The following is a 22,246-nucleotide window of genomic DNA, read 5'->3' on the forward strand; positions in this document are numbered from 1 at the left end:
TTGGGTTTAGATGGAAGGAGAAAAAAAGGACATTCCAGGTTAAAGGAGTAACGTGAAGGCAAGCACAGAAGTAAGAAATGTGCAGCCTGCGTTCACAAGATTCTACAGTAACAGCCAGGACTAACTATTGTAGAATAAATCAGATTAAGCGTTCATGGAAAAGTGGAAGGAGAGTAGAGATAAAACAGATTTGTACCATGGTACAAATTAAGGCATCACTGAAAAGTTTTGAGCAAAGGAGTGTCATGATAACAGTAGTGTCTGGGAAAAATTAATCAGGTATTGTTAGATAGGATGGATTGAAGAAAAAGAGCCTTAAATCAAAAGACCAACAGGCTGTTTAAATCAAAGTGAAAGAACTGGGTGGTGGCAGTGAGAACGGAGAGATTCTACAGGTATAATGAAAACAGAGACTTGATTCTTATTAGACACAGACATGTCACTCCATGTTTGGAATCAGATGAGGTTGGTATTGATGGAGCAGAATGAGAGAGGAAAGAGTGAAGATAAATGATATGTCTGATGAATAAAAAGGTACACAGACTCGAGAGACTATCTTTAGATTTAAATAAGTCTTAAGTGTTGATATTTTCTAGATAATTCTTCTTTAGTATTCTAGACAAGCCTCTAGGAACTGGTCATCATGTCCATGGTTCCACATTTTGATGGAGTCCAGACTCCAGGTAATAGTGTAGCTTGCCTTCCCTCTACTAAGTCTTCCAGGATATAAAGAAAGGGCCCCAATGAGAGTCTTACTCCCCATTCTCAAACTCCAGTTCAAAAAATATATATGTCTCTACAATTTACCAATAAAATGAGAAATTATGAAGAAAAATAGAAGGAATAAGGGCTAGATGCCTTATGCTTCATTAGACTGAGAAGGGTAAAAGGTCACAGAAGACTAACAAATTCTGCCTTGGACTTGACTTCATTAATCTGTAAATGAATCATGGGCCTTTAGAGGTATGGAACAAAGTCAGTGAATAAAAGTGAAAATATTCTTAGGAGTATCTACTTCCAAGAAGGGTGGAGTGGGGGTAAATTAATACTTTATTTATGTATGTAACAAAAAATTCCTACTTCTTTAAGAACACTGGTTTTCAAACTGCTGTGGTCAGTGGACCCACAAGGTCAAAAGCATTCTTATGATAATCATCCTTTGCCTTTTTCACTTTCATTTCTGTTGAGTATATAGTGTTTCCAGAAGCTACATGATGGGTGATAAAGCAACAGACCTAATGCAGTGTGAGACTCCAGCTGTCTTCTATTAAGCTAATTAAAGAGATTTGGGCAAACGTAAAACAATGTCACTCCTCTCACTAAAATGTTTTGGAAAATAGTTATTTTTCATTAAATGTGTTATGTTAATATATAATTGATCAATGTTTTCATTTCAAGATTAATTAATGAATATTTTAAAAATTTCTAATAATAAAGTATCAAAAGATATAACCTATATAAATAAAAGCTCTTTGAGGCCCTCAAAAAGTTTTAAGCATATAAAGAGTGAGACTAAAATGTTTAAGAATCACTATTCAAGAACACCAAACTCTCAAAATCAATACAGTTTTTCTTTTTCATTGCTTCTGTAATCACTTTCTAGGATATTAATCTATTTACAAACAAATAACAATGTAAGCTTATCTTTCATTTAATTAACTAAACTTTTGTCGAATACATTCATATTTCGGGGGAATTAAGACCTAAATTTTGAAAAGTTTAATGCCTGCTTTATGAATTATTAATTGCTCTTACTGATTCCATATTTATTTTTTCCATGTGTGAGGAGCTGACCTTTAGATTTAGTTGTCATTGATAATCCCATCTATATTCAATTTACAGACTTCAAAGTGGGAATTTTCATCTTACTCTTTCCCAGCATTTACCTCCCCAGATTGAAATATCTAATATAGTTTAACTTTTCTTCATAAAGCAGTAGTTCCTCCAACCCCATCTATTTGAACAATTTCTTCTTCCATTACCCCATTACAATGAATCAAGCACCTAATTCAGTATGTTTTATCTGATACACATATATATGAGACATCTCTATCTATCAATATACATCTCATATCTGACTTCTCTCTATCCCTAATAGTACTCTTTTTTATTCAGGTCCTTTTCACCTACTACCTGGAAGTCTTGCTGGAGTGTCTTAGGTGAGATCTGTCCTGACAACAGAGTTACCTTCCAGAGTGATGGTCATAAAATAGAAATTTGATTTGTGTTACTGATGAATTATTTAGTCCCTGCAAAACTCTGTCACTTTGTATTCAACCACTTGAAATTATGTTCCACGGACACTGAACTATTTCTAATTCTCTGAATATACTATATTTCACACTTTTGAGCATTATACGAGCTTTTCTTCTCTTTCAAATATCCTAGGTCTCTTTGTCCAGCTGATGAAATCCTATTATCATTTAAAGCCTTGTTCTCTTGTCTGAACCTTTGGGAAGCTGTTCCTGACGTTTTTCTCTACTTCTGTAAAATGAAGACCTTTATTGCTACTTTTATCCCACAGTATTATAGTCACTTATTCACACGTCTTTCTCCCATTCTACACTCTGAGCTCAATGAGGCTGAGTAGTGGGTCATATTCTTTGCAGGATCCCTTAAGTCGAGGAATGGCACAGACTCGGCACTAAAACAATACTTGTTGAATTAAACTGAAATTTAAAAACTGTTTTCCAATTCTATTAGGTCTTTAAACAAAGTAACCAGAAATGTAGGGAGTTTCCCAGGTATAAATACCAAGGCTTGGGATGAGAAGAAAATAATGCTTTTTATTATTTTGTTTGCTATAACTCTAAACAACCCCCCATACTTTAGTGTATTATTTTTATAAACAAATATCTGTCCCTCCTCTCTTAAAGGATTTTTATAAAGATTAAATAAACCAACATAGTGAGGGCTTTTTATATATTATAAAACTTTTTATCAGTGTTGTGATTACTGAGAACAATATAATCACTCTGTTGCCTTGAGTAACTTCCCTCCAACCACTTAGGCACTTGAGAGTTGTTTTCACTCTGAATCTCATCTAATCAATCAAACAATATGATGCCTCTGAACCACTACCTTTACTTTGAGCAATTCCCTCTCTTTCTCAGACAAATAAGTCTATGAAACTCCTAAGCATTTTTTACTATAAAAACTAAACTAATTTTGCCCTTTAGGTCAAATGGGCTAGAACTTTGGAGTCACAAAACTCTGAGAACTAAAACATAAATGGATGTATCCTGTAATACAGCAAGGAATTTTATTTATTTTTGGTGGGGTGTGTGTGTGTGTGTGTGTGTGTATGAAACAACTTTACTGAGATATAATTCACATTGCATGTGATTTACATTCCATAATTCACCCATTTAAAGTATACAATTTGATGGGTTTTAGTATATTCACAGAGCTTGTGACCATCCCTATAATCAATTCTAGAATATTTTCATCACTTCAGAAAGAAATCCCATATCCTTCAGTTATCACTCCCTAATCTTCCCACCCCCTCCCCACCCCAGCCCTAGGCAATCTTTAATCTAGTTTCTTTCCCCCTCCTTCCAGCTTTATTGAGATATAATTGATAAACAGCATTGTGTAAGTTTAAGGTGTACAACACTGTGTAAGTCTGAGGTCTGATACATGTAGATATTGGGAAATGACGACCACAATAAGGTTAGTTAATACATCCATCAAGTAAGACTATTTCTTGATCCCTCTCTGGTTTTCAGCAAGTTATGAAGCAAGTACTGTATAAAGATTTTTTTTTTAAATCCTCAAGAACACCTTTATACTTAACATGTCTAACTTCTTGGTCTCTTCTGAACCAACCTGCTGGCAAAATGATTTTGCCCAGAGAAGACCAAACCAGATATTCCTTGGGATTTTCATCAGTACCTCTGAGACTGAAGAGAAAGAGGCCAACATGACTCAACCATAAAAATAAGTTCCTTTTTCCCTTTTGTAACTCCTCCATCTGGGTGCCACCCACTTCCTCTGCCCTCGCCTCTGGGAACCTGATATATGTGTTTTTTATTTCTCTCTCCTGCATATTTAAAATCTTCTTCTCCTGACTCCTTCCTTCAGCTTATAAAAGTGATTAAGGACTTCCCTGGTGGTCCAGTGGGTAAGACTCTGCGCTCCCAATGCAGAGGGGTCCCGGGTTCCATCCCTGGTGGGGAACTAGATCCCACATGCGTGTCGCAACTAAGAGCCCACGTGCCACAGGGAAGATCCCGCGTGCCGCAATTAAGACTCAGAGCAGAATGAATGAATGAATGGATGAATAAATAAATAATTTTTTAAGAAGTGATTCTCTCCCAAACTCAAAACTCAAAGAGAACAAAACTCCAGGCCTCTCTTTACAACACAAATTCCTCGAGCAGCTACCCACTCTCTCTCTTCCCCATGGCATCAAAACTTCCCTAAAAAATAGTCAGTTCTAGCTGTCTCCCCTTCTTCCTCTCTGATGCGATGCCTCAAACATCTAATGTGCCTTCTTCCCCTATTATTTTATTGAAAGAGTGTCTATGACACTGTGCACTCCTATTTCTCTCACTCCCTCTGAGGCTCTCCCTCCTCCTCCTGCCCTCCCTCCTAGAGTTCTCTGTTCTTTTCTCTCTCCACATTCTCCTTGGGTGATCTCATCCACTTTTAGTTTTCAACTACATCCATCTGTTGCTTCGGAGTCCCCAGAATACATCTCCAGCTTAGATCACCACGCTCACAGCTTCATACCCATGGCTCCTACTGCCTACTGGACTTCTTCACCTGGAAGTTATAAAACGTACTTCAAACTCATCATGTCCCAAATGAAATCATCTTCTTTCCTCCCAGCCTGTATCTCTACCTCAGTCGGTCACACCACTGTGCAGCGACTCACCCTGCACTCTCTTCAATCAATCACCACTTCCCACTGATGTTAACTCCTAAACATATATTAAACCCATTCCTGTATCCCTGTCCCAACATCTCTCCATGGAATCACTATAACAGTCTCTTGTCTGGTCTCCCTGCTCTCATTTTCCCTCTTCCCCTTTCACAAACATCCTCCAGACATACAACAGTGTTTGATATGGGCTGCATTTGACTCGTAAGTGGCTTCCATCTATCAATTCAAATGCTCTTGTAAGTCAAACCATTACTGCTAAAACCACCATGAACAACACAGTCTCACAAAGAATGTGATTCAATTTTAAATGCTGTCCAGAAGCACTGTCTTAGTCACCCTCCTTCTAAATCTTTAAACTGCTTAGCCTAATTACTAGAAAAACTGAACGCACGTATACATCTTTGTTACATCGAAAGGAACCGATATTTTTCTTTCTACTAACTATATATTTTTAACTCTTTTTCACTGGGTACATTCTCAACAAATGAGATTTGTCAGCAGGCTTTTAACAAACCCCCCTCACCAAAAAAAGAAGTAGTTTGGCATCAATTACTCCCAAACTATTTATATGGTAAGCATGCAACAGTATTTAAATAGTCAGTGTAAAATAGTTATATAAAAAAGTGAATATTTATGCTATTAAAGGTATACATTATAACTACGACACAAAGAAGTTAATCTCCATGAGTCATTATTAACATCAATCCCACTATTTTATAATCAAACCATTCATTTAATGTATAGTTAACCCATGCTGACAGGCTTTGAATCAAGCAATTATTCATAAAATAATGGGCCAGATTAACTGTCTCCCTATTCCAGAAAAAGATTTTAATCACACTTATTTTAGAACAATTTTAGACTAAAGTAATCTCTTCTAAATTCATTCATTCAACAATTGTTTATTCAGTGCCTAGTATGTTCAAGATGCCAAGGATCCAATGATGAACAAAACTAACAGAGGCTCTACCCTCAGGGATCTTTGTCTAGCAATGGAGAAAGGCATTTAACTAAATACCTATGCAAGTATATAGTAATTTCAAACTGTGATAAATGCTATGAAGGAAAATTATGGAATATTATGAAAGCACAGAACAGAGGTTACAATGATGACAGAAATAACTATAGCTTAACATATACTTTATTGCAAGGCAGCACGTTAAGTACATTACATATTCTAGTTTATTTAATCCTCACAACTATTATTACCCCAGTTTTCAGTTCAGGAAACTGAGACACAAGGAGATTAGCAACTTCCTTAAGGTTCTGCAGCCAGTGAGGTGAGGGTGCGATCTGAATCCAGGTAATCTCCAAAGATCCCATGTGAATTTTCTCAGTAAAAGCTTGAGATTCTCAAACTTTCTGTGGAAGGTAAAACTTACTGGTTCTACTTCCAAGCAATTCTGCTGCTCAAATAGAGGTTCATATGCACTGGCTTTCTAGCTGGGTAAGAATATGTGTTAAATTCCCAAATTTCTAAAACAAATAACACCTTTAAACTCTGGTGTACTAGGATTTTGAAACTATGGCTCTCATCTCAAGCAGTATTATTTCCATTTCTAGGAATCTGTTAAAGATAGGAAAGATAGGGCTTCCCTGGTGGCACAGTGGTTGAGAATCTGCCTGCCAATGCAGGGAACACGGGTTCGAGCCCTGGTCTGGGAAGATCCCACATGCTGCGGAGCAGCTGGGCCCGTGAGCCACAATTACTGAGCCTGCGCGTCTGGAGCCTGTGCTCCGCAACAAGAGAGGCCACGATAGTGAGAGGCCCGCGCACCGCGATGAAGAATGGCCCCTGCTTGCCACAACTAGAGAAAGCCCTCACACAGAAACGAAGACCCAACACAGCCATAAATAAATAAATAAATTAATTAATTAAAAAAAAAAGTTAACACACACACACACACAAAAAAGATAGGAAAGATAGATATATGCATGTAAATTGAATCAGTCTAAAATTTATTTAGGAATCAAGTATTTTTTGAAAGTATTTTAGATCTTTTATTTATTTATTATTTATTTTTGACTGTGTTGGGTCTTCGTTGCTGCACACAGGCTTTCTCTAGTTGTGGAGAGTAGGGGCTACTCTTCATTGCAGTGCGCGGGCTTCTCATTGCGGTGGCTTCTCTTGTTGCAGACCACAGGCTCTAGGCGTGCAGGCTTCAGTAGCTGTGGCATGCGGGCTCAGTAGCTGTGGCTCATGGGCTCTCGAGCGCAGGCTCAGTAATTGTGGCACACGGGCTTAGCTGCTCCGCAGCATGTGGGATCTTCCTGGACCAGGGATAGAACCCGTGGAGGAATCAAGTACTTTTTTTAAATCTATTTTTAAAAAACTAGTTTACCTCATGGGAATATTAGCTATTCCTTTATTATTAGTCTCCTAGTTCTAAGCCCATGCACATTTGATCATCAAACAGTCAAATACCTATAGAGAGATAGTGCTTAGAGGCAGGGAGACCTGTTAAGAGGCCATTAGAAAGAGAAGGAGAGACCAGCTGTGGGTTTCAATGATGGCAGAGATGACGGGAATGGAAGGCAGGGCACATACAAAAGATGCTGTGCATTGAACAACACGATGTGGCCACAAGGTGTTCAAGGGAAACAGGAAGAAAGACCCAAGTGGTTCTGAGGTTTCCGGCCTACACACCTGGAAGGTTGGGGGATACTATGGTGCCTGAACAGAGGATGTAGGAAGAGAGTTCGGATGGACCGATGAATCTGCATCACAGATCCTCGTTTGATGAGAATGAAAAAAAACTGGCCATGCTAAGGAAGACTGGGAAACTATAAAATGAGGACAGGGATTAATAATGTCAACAGTTTCAAATATCTATTCATCCTGATTTTTACTTTTACTTTTTAAAAATTTTAAAAAATATTTATTTATTTTCTTTATTTTTTTGGCTGTGTCGCGTCTTAGCTGCGGCACGCAAGATCTTCTGTTGAGGCATGTGGGATCTTTTGTTGTGGCACGCGGTCTCTTCGTTGCAGCTCTCCGGCTTCTCTCTAGTTGTGGCGTGCAGGTTTTCTCTCTCTAGTTGTGGCGTGAGGGCTCCAGGGCACGTGCGCTCTGTAGTTTGTGGCGTGTGGGCTCCCTTGTTGAGGCGTACGAGCTCAATAGTTGTGGTGCACGAGCTCAGTAGTTGTGGCGTGCGGGCTTAGTTGCCCCACAGCATGTGTGATCTTAGTTCCCTGACCAGGGATTGAACCCATGTCTCCTGCATTGGAAGGTGGATTCTTTACCACTGGACCACCAGGGAAGTTCCCATCCTGATTTTTAAACTAATGGTTCACATGTTAGGCTGTGGTTAAGATTTAAAGAAAGATATGCATGAGTTTTTATAATAGTGGCCTATAAAAATAACAATGTATAACATGTAAAATTAGTGGAGAAAAGGATTTCCTACTTCTGAGGCTCTGTTGCAATGAGATTAGGAGAAATAGTGTTTACTGTTTTTCCAATCTTAACTTATTTTCATTTCTTGATGACAGAAATTAAGGCATTAGAAAACTGAAGTAAAGGATATTAAAACTATGGTAAAATTTAATCTTAGCTGGTTTAAAGAACATCAGGAAAAAACCCAGTATGATACAGGGAATAATTTACGGAGGTGGGGCAGCAGCATAGCCTTGAGGTTAAGAGTGCAGATATTAAAATCTAAAGGTCTGGGTTAGAATCACAGCTTTGCATGCATGAGCTGTGTGCCCCTGAGAAGTTACCCAGCTCCATGCCTCAGTATTCCCCAGTAAAATGGGGATAATAATAATACTTTATAAGAATATTTTAAGAATAACATTAAATTATATATACATAAACATGTTTACACACACACACACAATAATATAAGCAGGTACTTAGGCACTGCTTGGCATCTAGTAATCTCCTAGCAGTGGTACCGGAAGTAGTAATAGTTACAGGATATCTTGCTATGAATACACTGGTTTTGCTTTCAGAACGATAACTTAAAGAAAGTCAAACAAAGGATGTTAGTGACCACTATACAATAAAAATAAAATTTAAAGCCCTAACAAAGGTAGAGGTATTCTAAGATTTTAAATTTTTTTTTTCTACTAAGCCAGACTATGTAGCTTTTACATAAAGGTACATAAAGTGTAGAGAAACAGGGAGTTCCCTGGTGGTCCAGTGGTTAACAATCTGCCTTCCAATGCAGGGGACGCCAGTTCAATGCCTGGTCGGGGAACTAAGACCCCCACATGCCGCGGGGCAACTAAGCCCGTGCGCCGCAACTAGAGAGCCTGCATGCCGCAGCTACAGAACCCAAGTACTCTGGAGCCCGTGTGCCACGATGAGAGAGAAGCCCAAGTGCCGCGATGAAAGGTCCCACAAGACGCAACGGAGATCCTGCATGCCGCAGCTAAGACCCAACGCAGCCAAAATAAATAAATAAATAAATATATTTTTTTTAAAGTGCAGTAAAACAGAAATAATTTTCCCATTTTTAACGTGAATAAATTATTTGAAGAGGATAAAATCCCCTACTTCAATGATGAAATAATAAGGGGCTAGATTACAAGAGGATCTCTAGCTGTGGAATTATGTATTTTGTACTTAAATCTTTTCCTACAAAACAACATAATTAAGAAAAATTAATGACATTTAAAAATAAATTTTATATGCCTTACGGTGCATAGATTGAAGGAAGAGTCTGCATAAATTTTCTACCATTGCTCAACTACCTGATAAAATCCCTCATCCTGGGACTTCCCTGGCAGTCCAGTGGTTAAGACTCCGTGCTTCCACTGCAGGGGGCATAGGCTTGATTTCTGGTCAGGGAACTAAGATCCCACATGCTGCGCAATGAGGCCAAAAAAAAAAAAATCCCTCATCCTTAATATTCATCTGCCTTTTTAGTACTTTGAGCTTATCGTTCTTTGGGCAGCAGCTATCACCCATGATCTATGGATGCCTGATTCCCTCCCCAGTCAGTGCCTTCAATGTGAAAAGTGATGAGAAAAAGAACATCTGAATAAAAACCACTTTTCAATAAAAAAAAAATTACTTAAAAATTTGTATCAAAACTTAGAAACTTCAGAAAAGCATGCACAAATATGATATATCATGACAGTCTTAAACTTTGTTTCTCAGGAAGTATTTGTTTTTCTATTTTAATTTTTTTAAGTGTGGTGTTAAGCTGAGTAAATGAATACATCCTTTACAATGAGTATTAAGTCCCCCCTAAAACTTTAGACAAACTGTTTTCGGCATTATCAAAACATTCCGTACTTATTTACAAGGCAAAATATCTTGTATTCTTATGCAAATCTCGATTTCTCCTTGATGTGGACTTCATTTCTGCCAGTTAGGTATGATTTTACAAGTCTACAGCCTTCTTGTGAAACCTGACCTCTCTCTTCCCTCCCCAGTCAGTGCTAACATAAACCAAGAGCCCCACGAGAAGTCATTAAAGCAGTGCTGCTAAGAGGCCAGAGCTCTATAAAATAGGCAAGAAACAAGGTCTCAAGAAACATGCACCGTCCTCAAAAACAACCTTGCAAACACAATAAATATAAGTGCCTATTTTATTTGTGACTTCCTCCTCTTCACCTGTCTACTTAATCATTTGCTTCTATGATTTACAGTCAGAAAAAAAAAGGATCCAAATGCTAAGAGGAAAAAAAATGCTAAGAAGAAAATGTTCTCCCAACTTTTATTTGATCAGAAACCAACATATTAATGTTTCCACCTTGGAAATGTATGACTGTAATATTAAACTAATGTGCCATTCATGCTTCTTAAAAGTTGCAATGAATAAAATACTTGATACATGTTGATGTTAAAACCAACTAAAAATTATGAATACACAATTTGAAATGACAAGCCATCCAGTAATTTAAAATAAGTTCGCAAACTATTCCCTAATGTAAGAAAACATAATTTTCTTTTGTAAATTACATTTAAAATATTCTTTCACTAAACAGAAAAAACTTCAGTCGGTGAGAACCTGAACGCAGGGTTTACACTGGTGGTCCTAACGCTGCACAGCAGTCAGGGGATCTGGAGGCCTCAGCTGGACAAGGACTATACCAGTTGCTACCACCCCACCCCTCCTGGGGGAGTCCTAAGTGGCCAGCAGTCATGTTCCAATACTTCTGTGCTGATTCCATGGCTCTAAGTCACCAATCAGTAGCTCTGGAGAAATCTATAAATAGCTCATCAAGGAAACGAGGAGATTTCTATCTCAAACACTCAAATGTCCACAATTTCAGAGTTAGTTATGGAGTTTTATGAATATTAGCTTAAAGTTTATTTCTATGAAACTGGTCTTTCAAATCATGCATTTGTCTACTCCAGGATTTACTAATCAAAACATAGTTATAACTTCTTACCTCATCAGGTTCAATTCACTTTGAGTCTTCAAACTTGAAGACTGACCTGCAACTAACAGGAAGTAAACAAGAGACCTGATCCAGCATTTAATCAAACCAGGGTAACTGATGCTTTACTTACTGAGATAAAAATCAACCAAGGTACAAGTTTCAAACAGAAGTTGACAACTTACTATAGCCTTAAGACTAGGCAAGAAGCTATTTGAACTTTTTAAAAGTTATTTTACAGAAAACAATTCATCTGTTTAATAAAAATAATGTAATGTGATCATTACATCTTGCATATCGACCTATTTTTAAAATCTATACTGAGTATGCAACAGCTATTGTATAAGTGGTTTATTATCTGACTTCTAGTGAATTTAGTATCCTGCTTGAATCTATGGCAATTCTGACAACCAGGTGCTAAGAGGTATACATTTGCTTTTCAAAGGAAATGTTTAAATCAAAATGTGTCCAAATAAATATAAACAAAATGAAGGCTGGAAACTTTGTAACAAAGTTGGGAACAGGGACTTTCAGAAATAGCTGCTATATGCAAATTTCCCACAGACTAGATTATTTTTCTGTCTATTCCTACTGTATCCATACTGAAAGATACCTTTAATAACATCTGAGAATTCTTTGCTTCTTTGATATTTTATCAAGCCTATCCTGGCAAATGCCAGACTTGGCACTCCCCAAACTCAATTTCTTTGTCTGGAAAGAATGACACAAAGCTCGTCGAGTCCCCACTGTCATCTGGGCCACTCAGTGCTGTTCAACAATTCTCTTAACTCATATTAAGAATTGGTTTCAGGGGGGCTTCCCTGGTGGCGCAGCGGTTGAGAATCTGCCTGCCAATGCAGAGGACACGGGTTCAAGCCCTGGTCTGGGAAGATCCCACATGCCGCGGAGCAACTAGACCCATGAGCCACAACTACTGAGCCTGCGCGTCTGGAGCCTGTGCTCTGCAACAAGAGAGGCTGCAATAGTGAGAGGCCCGCGCACCGCGATGAAGAGTGGCCCCCACTCGCCGCAACTAGAGAAAGCCCTTGCACAGAAACGAAGACCCAACACAGCCAAAAATAATAAATAAATAAATAAAAATTTTAAAAAACAGAACTGGTTTCAGAAATGCTCTACCTTTCCAATTTATTCAAGTCCCCAGTCACTTTTAACCTAAACTGTAAATTGAGTTTAGAGACATGTCTTACTTGTCTGTATATTGCTAGAACAGTGGCCTGTATACAACAGGCACTTGATAAAGGTTTCTTAAGTAAACTCAGTGAACCACATCACCACCTACCCCTAATTACATCAAAAAAAACTCTGCCTCTTATCTCCCTGAGAAGATTAACGTAATTTTGGCTATATCACTCCTTACTGTATAACCCAGAGCAAGTTACTTTTTTTTTTTTTTGGCCTCACCAGGCAGCTTGCATGTGCAGCCTGTTCCCCAACCATGGATTGAACCTGGGCCCACGTCAGTGAAAGCGCTGAGTCCTAACCACTGGACCGCCAGGGAATTCCCTACTTATACTTCATAAACACATTCTGTTATGTCAAATAGGATTCTTAAAAGAATTTTTATGAATTCATCAGGTATTGGGTGTAAAGCGCTTAGGACAGTGCCTGTAACATTAAAAGCACCTTGACCTACACCTAAAACCTTATGTAAAAATTAACTCAAAATGGGTCACAGAACTAAATGTGAAACACAAAACTATAAAACCTTTAGAAGAAAACATAGAAAAATCTTTGTGACCTGGGTTAGGCAAAGCGTTCTTAGATAGGACATAAAAAACACAATCTGTCAAGGAAAAATATTGTAAATTGGCTTCCATCAAAACAAAAAAACTTCTGCTCTTGAAAAAAAAACTGTTAAGAGAATGAAAAGACAAGCCATAAACTGATGAGGATGTGGGGTACCTGGAACTCTCAAACACTGCTGATGGGAATGCAAATTGGTACAGTCACTTTGGAAAATAACTTGGCAATTTCTTATAAAATTATATACACACTTACTGCATTCTCACCTTAAATATTTACTCAATAGAAATGAAAATTTATGTTCATGCAAAAACCTGTACGAGAAAATTGATCAAAGCTGCAGTCACATAATTGCCCCAAACATAAACAACCGAAATGTCCTTCAACTTCAACTGGTGAATGGATAAACTGCAGTAAACCTATACTATGGAACACTACTCAGCAATAAAAAGGAAAGAACTACTGAAACACTCAACAACATATTCAGTAGTTAAATCTCAAGGCACTGTGCTAAGTGGAAGAAGCAAGACCCAAAAGGTAACATAATGTATAATCTCATTTATTTGACATACTGGAAAATGCAAGATACAGTGGCTTCTAGGAGTCAGGAGGAGGGAAGGGTATGACTACATAGGCAACATGAGAAAAGGTTTGGGGTAATGAAACCATTCTGTATCCTGAGCTTGGTGAAGGTTACACAACTGTGCATATGCTAAAACTCGCAGAACTGTGGACCCAAATAATTTTCACTGTATGTAAATTAAAAAATAAATTTCAAAAAGGCTATGTTCCTTATAAACAGACTTTTAATTTTCTCATCACTCTTAATAAAGAATTATAAATTAAGCAAGTTGACAGTACACATAAATTTTAAATGCCAAGTCCTGCAGACCATCTTCACTTCTTCTGTGAGGATGCACCTGATTTTCCCAAATAAAACTATAGAACTCTTACACACTCCCAGGAGGCTGGAGTATCCTGTTTGTCTCAGTGTTTTATAAGCTCTACTTTCTGCTTCTACCACAAGACAGAATCTGTCTTTTCATCTTCATATTCCTGGCATAACACCATAGATACAAAAGGTCCTGATAAACACACGAATAAAATATGTCCTACGGTACATACACATTCAGTTCAGTCATCACCCCCTTCATCTGGAGTGCATTCAGTATAATGTGCACACAATAATAATCTGAAGGACTAAGATGCTGAACCTAAGTTTACATTATCTTTAGAATACTAACATGAAAAGTATATAGAAAAATATGTATCCTAATAACTAGAAATGAACCTATGTTCCTGGGGAACAGGAGGAGTAAGGAACCTACAGTCCTCCTATCCCTTCACCTACTGAAGTGGTAAGTGGTGGGAGAGCAGTCACACCTCTGCTGAGAGGCTAGAAGAGTGGGGAGTCAGTAAGGCAATACACACACACACACACACACACACACACACACACACACACGCATACATGCATACACCTGAACAACCAGCCTTTTCCGAGTAGCCCAGCCCAGCTCCCTGCCTCTTGATGTCAGCAGCACACTGCAGGACGGCAACTCCTGCACAGTCCTTTTTCACAGGCTGATGACCCAGCATATCTTGCAGACACTTGTCAGCTCTAGGCCCCCTGGCATTCTGAGCCCATCTTGGAGAATCTCATAGTATTCAACCTGACTCAGATGCCATCAGGCCAGGCTTGAAATTGTTTAGAATTTGGTCCTGGAACCAATTGGTTTGATCCAAGGTATCTCACATGAGAAATAGATTTTCTAGATTAGCTACAGGGTTTTGGAATTCTTGTTTGACCAAGACTGCTGAACATCTGAGACCTCCTTCAGGATTAAACTGTCCCACTGCATGCTAAAATAAAGGTGTGTTGTTTTGCACACACATCTGTGCCACATTTGCACTTCCACTCTCCTAAAGCAAAGGTGAAAAGAGTTATTTGAATGAAGATTTTCAATGTTGAAGTCACAACCACTTCTGGCATCTTCACCTACAGCTAATATACAGTTCTCTTCAGCTGCACCTTGACTTATGTTCTGCTGAATTGATGGTGTTTCCCCTTAAAGAGATCAGCAGTAAGTAGAGAATAAAAGGCAATTAGGGTGGCTTCTCAGGACCAAATAATAAAGAACACCATAAGTAGATGTGGAAATGTGATGCTATAAGAGAAAGAGTTTGTCTTGGTAGGAATTTAAGGAAGAGATTAGGAAGAAGGAAAAATCACACATCTAAGCAAATAAACAGGAGCATGCTGTCAATAGGAAAAATCCAAGGAAATAAAAACAGTTTTCTATAGTTGTTTAACCATCATAAAATTACTACCAACATTCCTTGTCTTCCATTCTAGAGCTGATAAAATGAAAATAAACCACTATTCACTTTGCCTTTCATATTTCCCAACTGTTACTTAATCTTGAGTTAAAAAAAATTTTTTTAAATAATCAGTCTCCATATGGTACTCACATAATCTAGACAGAATCCTGTTAGTTTGGGAGTAAAGTCTGATCTCACTTTGAAAGACATCCCCAACTGGGATTTTCCTCTTCTCAAATTATCTGTCTTCCCAGCAACAGTGTGTGGTCACAGAAGTGTATGAGACATGCTAATGCATTTATCAAGTGATTATTCTTGGCCCCTCTGCTGGCAAAAACAAGCAGGAAACAGTACAGAAAAAACATGCATAGTAAGCCACATTAACCAGCTTCAAAGCCGTTCAACTTGTGTGGCTCCTATGAATTCAAGGGGAAGAGAAAAAGTGCTGTTGCTTTGTCTCCTCCAATACCACTTCCCCTTCAGCGTTTGCCAAGTGATTGCCTTATATTGCCTAATCCAAGAAATGCCTTTCTTATGCCTTGTTGTCATTCCATAAAGAATTAGTTCTGCTTAATAGCTCAACTGTGCAGGAAGAACATTCCATGCAATTTTACACTTTGCAATCTGTCAGAGAAACAGAAGGATCAAAAAAGCATTAAGAAGAGTAAGGTTTTGTAACAAAATTCATGTCACTTAGCAACTTCATCCGTTTACAATTTATAATGGGGAAAAAAAATCACAAAATCCACCAAAATTAAAGCAAAAATATTCCTACTAGGGTTAGTTTTGCTTTTCCAAGTGATTATCTAAAGGACATTTACAACAATTCAAGAACTGCAGTATATTAAATTATTTGTTGATAAACCTTACAATATTCTTTTCCACTGTTGTTTTATATGCTGCTTTCTCAGATTATAAAAGGCCTGGTTTTCCTTTCTTTTTCACATAATAAACTGACATTCAGTGGATATTTAGTAAATGCCTGTTTAACAATACAATTCATTAAAGTTTACATAATCATAATTTATTAGATTAATTAAATGGTCTACATATGAAACTCAATTCATAAACTGGGAATAATCAATCACTATGAAATGTCTGGGTATCTCTTTCATCTTCTAGGAGCTGTTAAAGGCAAAGCCTATTTAGCTGATAACAGAAAAAAAAGTATACACACACATCAGATGATCTTGTTAAAGTGAATTGATAAAATGGACCTTGAGTTCTAAGCTACCTGTCTATAACAAAATGGAGTCTTTCTTTTTATTATTATTTTTTATTTTGGCTGCACCAGGTCTTAGTTGCAGCATGCATGTGGGACCTAGTTCCCTGACCAGGGATCGAACCCCGGTCCCCTGCATTGGGAGCACAGAGTCTTACCCACTGGACCACCAGAGAAGTCCCCACAATGGAGTCTTTTAATGACACAGTAGCTCACTTTTTTATTAGGCTTGACCACACAGTACTAAAAGGGAGAGAAGAGAGAATTAATCTACTATACATTTTATATACATCAACTCAATATTCAGGAAAACCGTAACAGATAAGTAATATTACTTCTACATACAAGTAGAGAAATATGTTCTGAGAGGTTAATCCACTTGCTCAGGGTCACAGAATTAGTAAAATAGTGCAGACATGAGTCAAAATGGTGTGGTTTTTTTTTTTTTTTAATTATACCCAGCCTGCAGCCCTAGAGACATAAGGAGTCCACACAAGGAGTCCACCATAGCACTTCAGAGAAGTAACACAAATCTGGCCTTGTGAGTCTATTCCCCAGTAGGAAACAGACATTCATGCACAGAAGACAAGCAGTTTCCCTTCCTCCAATTTGTTCTCCTTTAAAACTTCCTAGAAATAACAGCAAAAACATATTTCCCCAACCTTCCAGTTGATTGGCTATTACATCACTCTCAGAATCATCAGTGAGGACTTTTAGGATCTTCTGTCAGCAATTCTTTCTCCCTCTACTTACTTTTCAGCAACATCAATTTAATTGTACAATTATCCACATTATTCTCCAATACAGACTTATCTTGTCTATTCCAAGTAATCCACTTGCCATTCTTTAAAGAACACTCAGAACCTAAGAACATTACACTGTTAAAGCCCTCCATAAAAGTACAACCCACAGGATGCTCTAACATCCCCCAGCCATCAAATCAAGACTGAGAATCAGGGAAGGCTGTGAAGAGGAGGTGACATGTGGTTGAGGGTTGAAGACCTAGTAAGCAGCAAGGGATTATCAAGAGTAGTCCCAGCGAAGGGTAGAGAGTAGGCAAAGGCACAGAGCAACAAGAGAGCATAATGCATTCAGAGAACAGAAATTCCATGCGATAGGAACGTAAGGCGTGAAGAAGAGTCAGAGGGTGAGGTAGGGTGGAGATATGAAGCGACAGAGTAGTAAAGGATGCAGCTGCCGAGCAGGGGGGACCAGATAATGAAGAACCTTGCCAATTTATGCTCTAATGCTTTGCTACTCAAAGTGTGGTCCTTGGAAAAGCCTTAGAATTTGTTTGAAATACAGAATATGAAGCCCCACTTCAGACCTACCAAATGCCAATCAGCATTTTTTAACGATGCTCAGGTGACTTACACGCACTTTAAAATTTGAGAAGCACGGCTCTAAGCATTTGGGTTGCATTTTGAAGGCAATTAGAAGCCAATGAAATATTCTAAGCAAAAGATACACACGATTGGATTTGAAAGCAATATGGGAAATTAACTATGAGTCGCCAAAAATGCAATGTGGTCTTTTTATGGTGTACTTCCTATTGGATTCTGATGTTTGAGAATGACTGTTTCATAAAAATGCTTCCCACTTTTCTACTCTCTTTTTCTATGTTTGTCAAGAGCTGGGGAGTGAGGGAGATAAGGGAGAGGCTGGTGAAAGAACACAAACTTTCAGCTATACAATTAATAAGGTCTGAAGATCTAATTTAGAACACGGTGGCTCTAGTTAGTAACACTAAATTGTATAACTGAAATTTGCTAAGAGGGTAGAACTTAATGTTCTCACACACACAAAAAAAAGATAAATATGTGAGGTGATAGAGGTGTTAATTAACTAGATGAAGGGAGTTCTTTCATAATGTATATCAAATCACCATGACATATACTTTAGATATCTTACAATTTATAGGTCAATTATACCTCAATGAAGCTGAAATTTTTTAAGAAGTGCTTCCTTACCTATACAGAGGCTACCAATGATAGAAGGAATATTTAAGGTTACCTCAAACACCAAGAACGCACCTTCTGTAGGACAAAAGCACCATATCCACATCTAACCATATCCAACTAGTGATTTAAATCAAGTTTATGCAACCATGCTCCCTGAATAGTTTCTTTAACTCAAACTCTTATCTGGCCTGTTAGCAGCCTTTGAATTATTTGGGTAGGGGAGATACAGTCTGTATTTGCTGTTCACAAACCATTTTTTAAATGAAGAAAGCATACATTCTTTCAGAATATTTTTTTGTTAATTATATGCAACCTTAAGCTAAGAAGAATAAAAGCACAGAATTCTGGACCACAATCATATAGAAATCCCCTATAATATGTTCAATAAGCCAACTCAAAACAATGCATAGTTTATAGAAATGGGGTCAAAGAAACTTGCAGCTCGTATCTCATCTGTTGTCAAGTGTCACATTCATTCAAGCAAAGTTAACGGATAAAAATCTGCTTTTAAATGCCTGTTATTCATAATAAAGGCCATATATGACAAACCCACAGCCAACATTGTCCTCAATGGTGAAAAACTGAAACCATTTCCACTAAGATCAGGAACAAGACAAGGTTGCCCACTCTCACCACTATTATTCAACATAGTTTTGGAAGTTTTAGCCACAGCAATCAGAGAAGACAAAGAAATAAAAGGAATCCAAATCGGAAAAGAAGAAGTAAAGCTGTCACTATTTGCAGATGACATGATACTATACATAGAGAATCCTAAAGATGCTACCAGAAAACTCCTAGAGCTAATCAATGAATTTGGTAAAGTAGCAGGATACAAAATTAATGCACAGAAATCTCTTGCATTTCTGTACACTAATGACGAAAAATCTGAAAGTGAGATTAAGAAAACACTCCCATTTACCATTGCAACAAAAAGAATAAAATATCTAGGAATAAACCTACCCAAGGAGACAAAAGACCTGTATGCAGAAAATTATAAGACACTGATGAAAGAAATTAAAGATGATACAAATAGGTGGAGAGATATACCATGTTCCTTGACTGGAAGAATCAACATTGTGAAAATGGCTCTACTACCCAAAGCAATCTACAGATTCAATGCAATCCCTATCAAACTACCACTGGCATTTTTCACAGAACTAGAACAAAAAATTTCACAATTTGTATGGAAACACAAAAGACCCCAAATAGCCAAAGCAATCCTGAGAACGAAAAATGGAGCTGGGGGAATCAGGCTCCCTGACTTCAGACTATATTACAAAGCTTCAGTAATCAAGACAGTTTGGTACTGGCACAAAAACAGAAAAATAGATCAATGGAACAGGATAGAAAGCCCAGAGATAAACCCACACACATATGGTCACCTTATCTTTGATAAAGGAGGCAAGCATATACAGTGGAGAAAAGACAGCCTCTTCAGTAAGTGGTGCTGGGAAAATTGGACAGGTACATGTAAAAGTATGAAATTAGAATACTCCCTGACACCATGCACAAAAATAAACTCAAAATGGATTAAAGACCTAAGTGTAAGGGCAGACACTATCAAACTCTTAGAGGAAAACATAGGCAGAACACTCTATGACATACATTACAGCAAGATTCTTTTTGACCCAGCTCCCAGAGAAATGGAAATAAGAACACAAATAAACAAATGGGACCTAATGAAACTTAAAAGCTTTTGCACAGCAAAGGAAACCATAAACAAGACCAAAAGACAACCATCAGAATGGGAGAAAATATTTGCAAATGAAGCAACTGACAAAGGATTAATCTCCAAGATTTACAAGCAGCTCATGCAGCTCAATAACAAAAAAACGAACAACCCAATCCAAAAATGGGCAGAAGACCTAAATAGACATTTCTCCAAAGAAGATATACAGATGGCCTACAGACACATGAAAGAATGCTCAACATCATTAATCATTAGAGAAATGCAAATCAAAACTACAATGAGATATCATCTCACACCGGTCAGAATGGCCATCATCAAAAAATCTAGAAACAATAAATGCTGGAGAGGGTGTGGAGGAAAGGGAACACTCTTGCACTGTTGGTGGGAATGTAAATTGATACAGCCACTATGGAGAACAGTATGGAGGTTCCTTAAAAAACTAAAAATAGACTACCATACGACCCAGCAATCCCAATACTGGGCATATACCCTGAGAAAACCATAGGTCAAAAAGAGTCATGTACCAAAATGTTCATTGCAGCTCTATTTACAATAGCCAGGACATGGAAGCAACCTAAATGTCCATCGACAGATGAATGGATAAAGAAGATGTGGCACATATATACAATGGAATATTACTCAGCCATAAAAAGAAATGAAATGGAGGTATTTGTAATGAGGTGGATGGAGTTAGAGTCTGTCATACAGAGTGAAGTAAGTCAGAAAGAGAAAAACAAATACAGTATGCTAACACATATATACGGAATCTAAGGGGAAAAAAAAAAAAAAAAAGGCCATGAAGAACCTAGTGGCAAGACGGAATAAAGACACAGACCTACTAGAGGGTGGACTTGAGGATATGGGGAGGGGGTGGGGTGAGATGTGACAGGGTAAGAGAGGGTCATGGACATATATACACTACCAAATGTAAAATGGATAACTAGTGGGAAGCAGCCGCATAGCACAGGGAGATCAGCTCGGTGCTTTGTGACCGCCTGGAGGGGTGGGATGGGGAGGGTGGGAGGGAGGGAGATGCAGGGGGGAAGAGAAATGGGAACATATTGTATGTGTATAACTGATTCACTTTGTTATAAAGCAGAAGCTAACACACCATTGTAGGGCAATTATACTTCAATAAAGATGTTTAAAAAAAAATAAAATAAAATAAATGCCTGTTATTGACAGTGGAGAGAGCCAGAGAGCCCGATTTCTTCTTTGATGGCTGACAATGAATGTCACAGAGAAGATTTTGTACTTAAACATGACCCTGCTGAAAAAGACAATAAAACTGATTTTCTTAATAACAACAGGAAAAATGTAGTTATATGTGTCTGACTATGCAATGCATCTTTTACAGAGATAGAAAAATTATGATACTGCTACCCACATTCAGTCCTCACAGCCCTCTGGTCCAAGACTGATATCCCAATAGGACCGTGACCCTGATATAAATACAACCACATTCAGAACCAACTGTAAAGCTGGATTCTCCAACTTGGTGTGGAGTGCTATTCATAAGCCTAATGCAAATTTTCCACGTGGCTTAACAGAAACACTGAGTTTCTTTTAAAGAAATGACCATCAGTGGCATCAGGTAATTTGAATGATTTTTGGACATTTACCAGTGCTCAGAGGTCACTAAGACAGTGTTTTTCAACCCCTTCTATTTCATGATAGGCAACCCTTTATTTTTTTTAATTTTAGTTTTAATTTTATTTTTTTCTCTTCATTGGAGTATAATTGCTTTATAATGTTGTGTTAGTTTCTGCTATACAACAAAGTGAATCAGCTGTATGTATACATATACCCCCATATCCCCTCCCTCTTGAGCCTCCCTCCCACCCTCCCTTTCCCATCCCTCTAGGTGGTCACAAAGTACCGAGCTGATCTCCCTGTGCTATGCAGCAGCTTCCCACTAGCTAGCTATTTTACATTTGGTAGTGTATATATGTATATATGTCTATGCCACTCTCTCACTTCGTCCCAGCTTCCCCTCCCGACTGTGTCCTCAAGTCCATTCTCTACGTCTGCGTCTTTATTCCTGCCCAGGAGGCCCTTTAGAA

At 38.1% G+C, this 22,246-nt stretch overlaps 1 protein-coding gene across 2 annotated transcripts in view; it reads right to left on the reverse strand.

The window, feature by feature from the left end:
* The window catches only part of PRTG (protogenin), a 130,265-nt gene that overhangs the window by 72,916 nt on the left and 35,103 nt on the right, over positions 1-22,246 (reverse strand). The gene's annotated exons all lie outside the window — the stretch shown is intronic.

Source organism: Balaenoptera physalus, assembly GCF_965194825.1.
Source record: "Balaenoptera physalus genome assembly, chromosome: 2".
Lineage (NCBI taxonomy): Eukaryota > Metazoa > Chordata > Mammalia > Artiodactyla > Balaenopteridae > Balaenoptera > Balaenoptera physalus.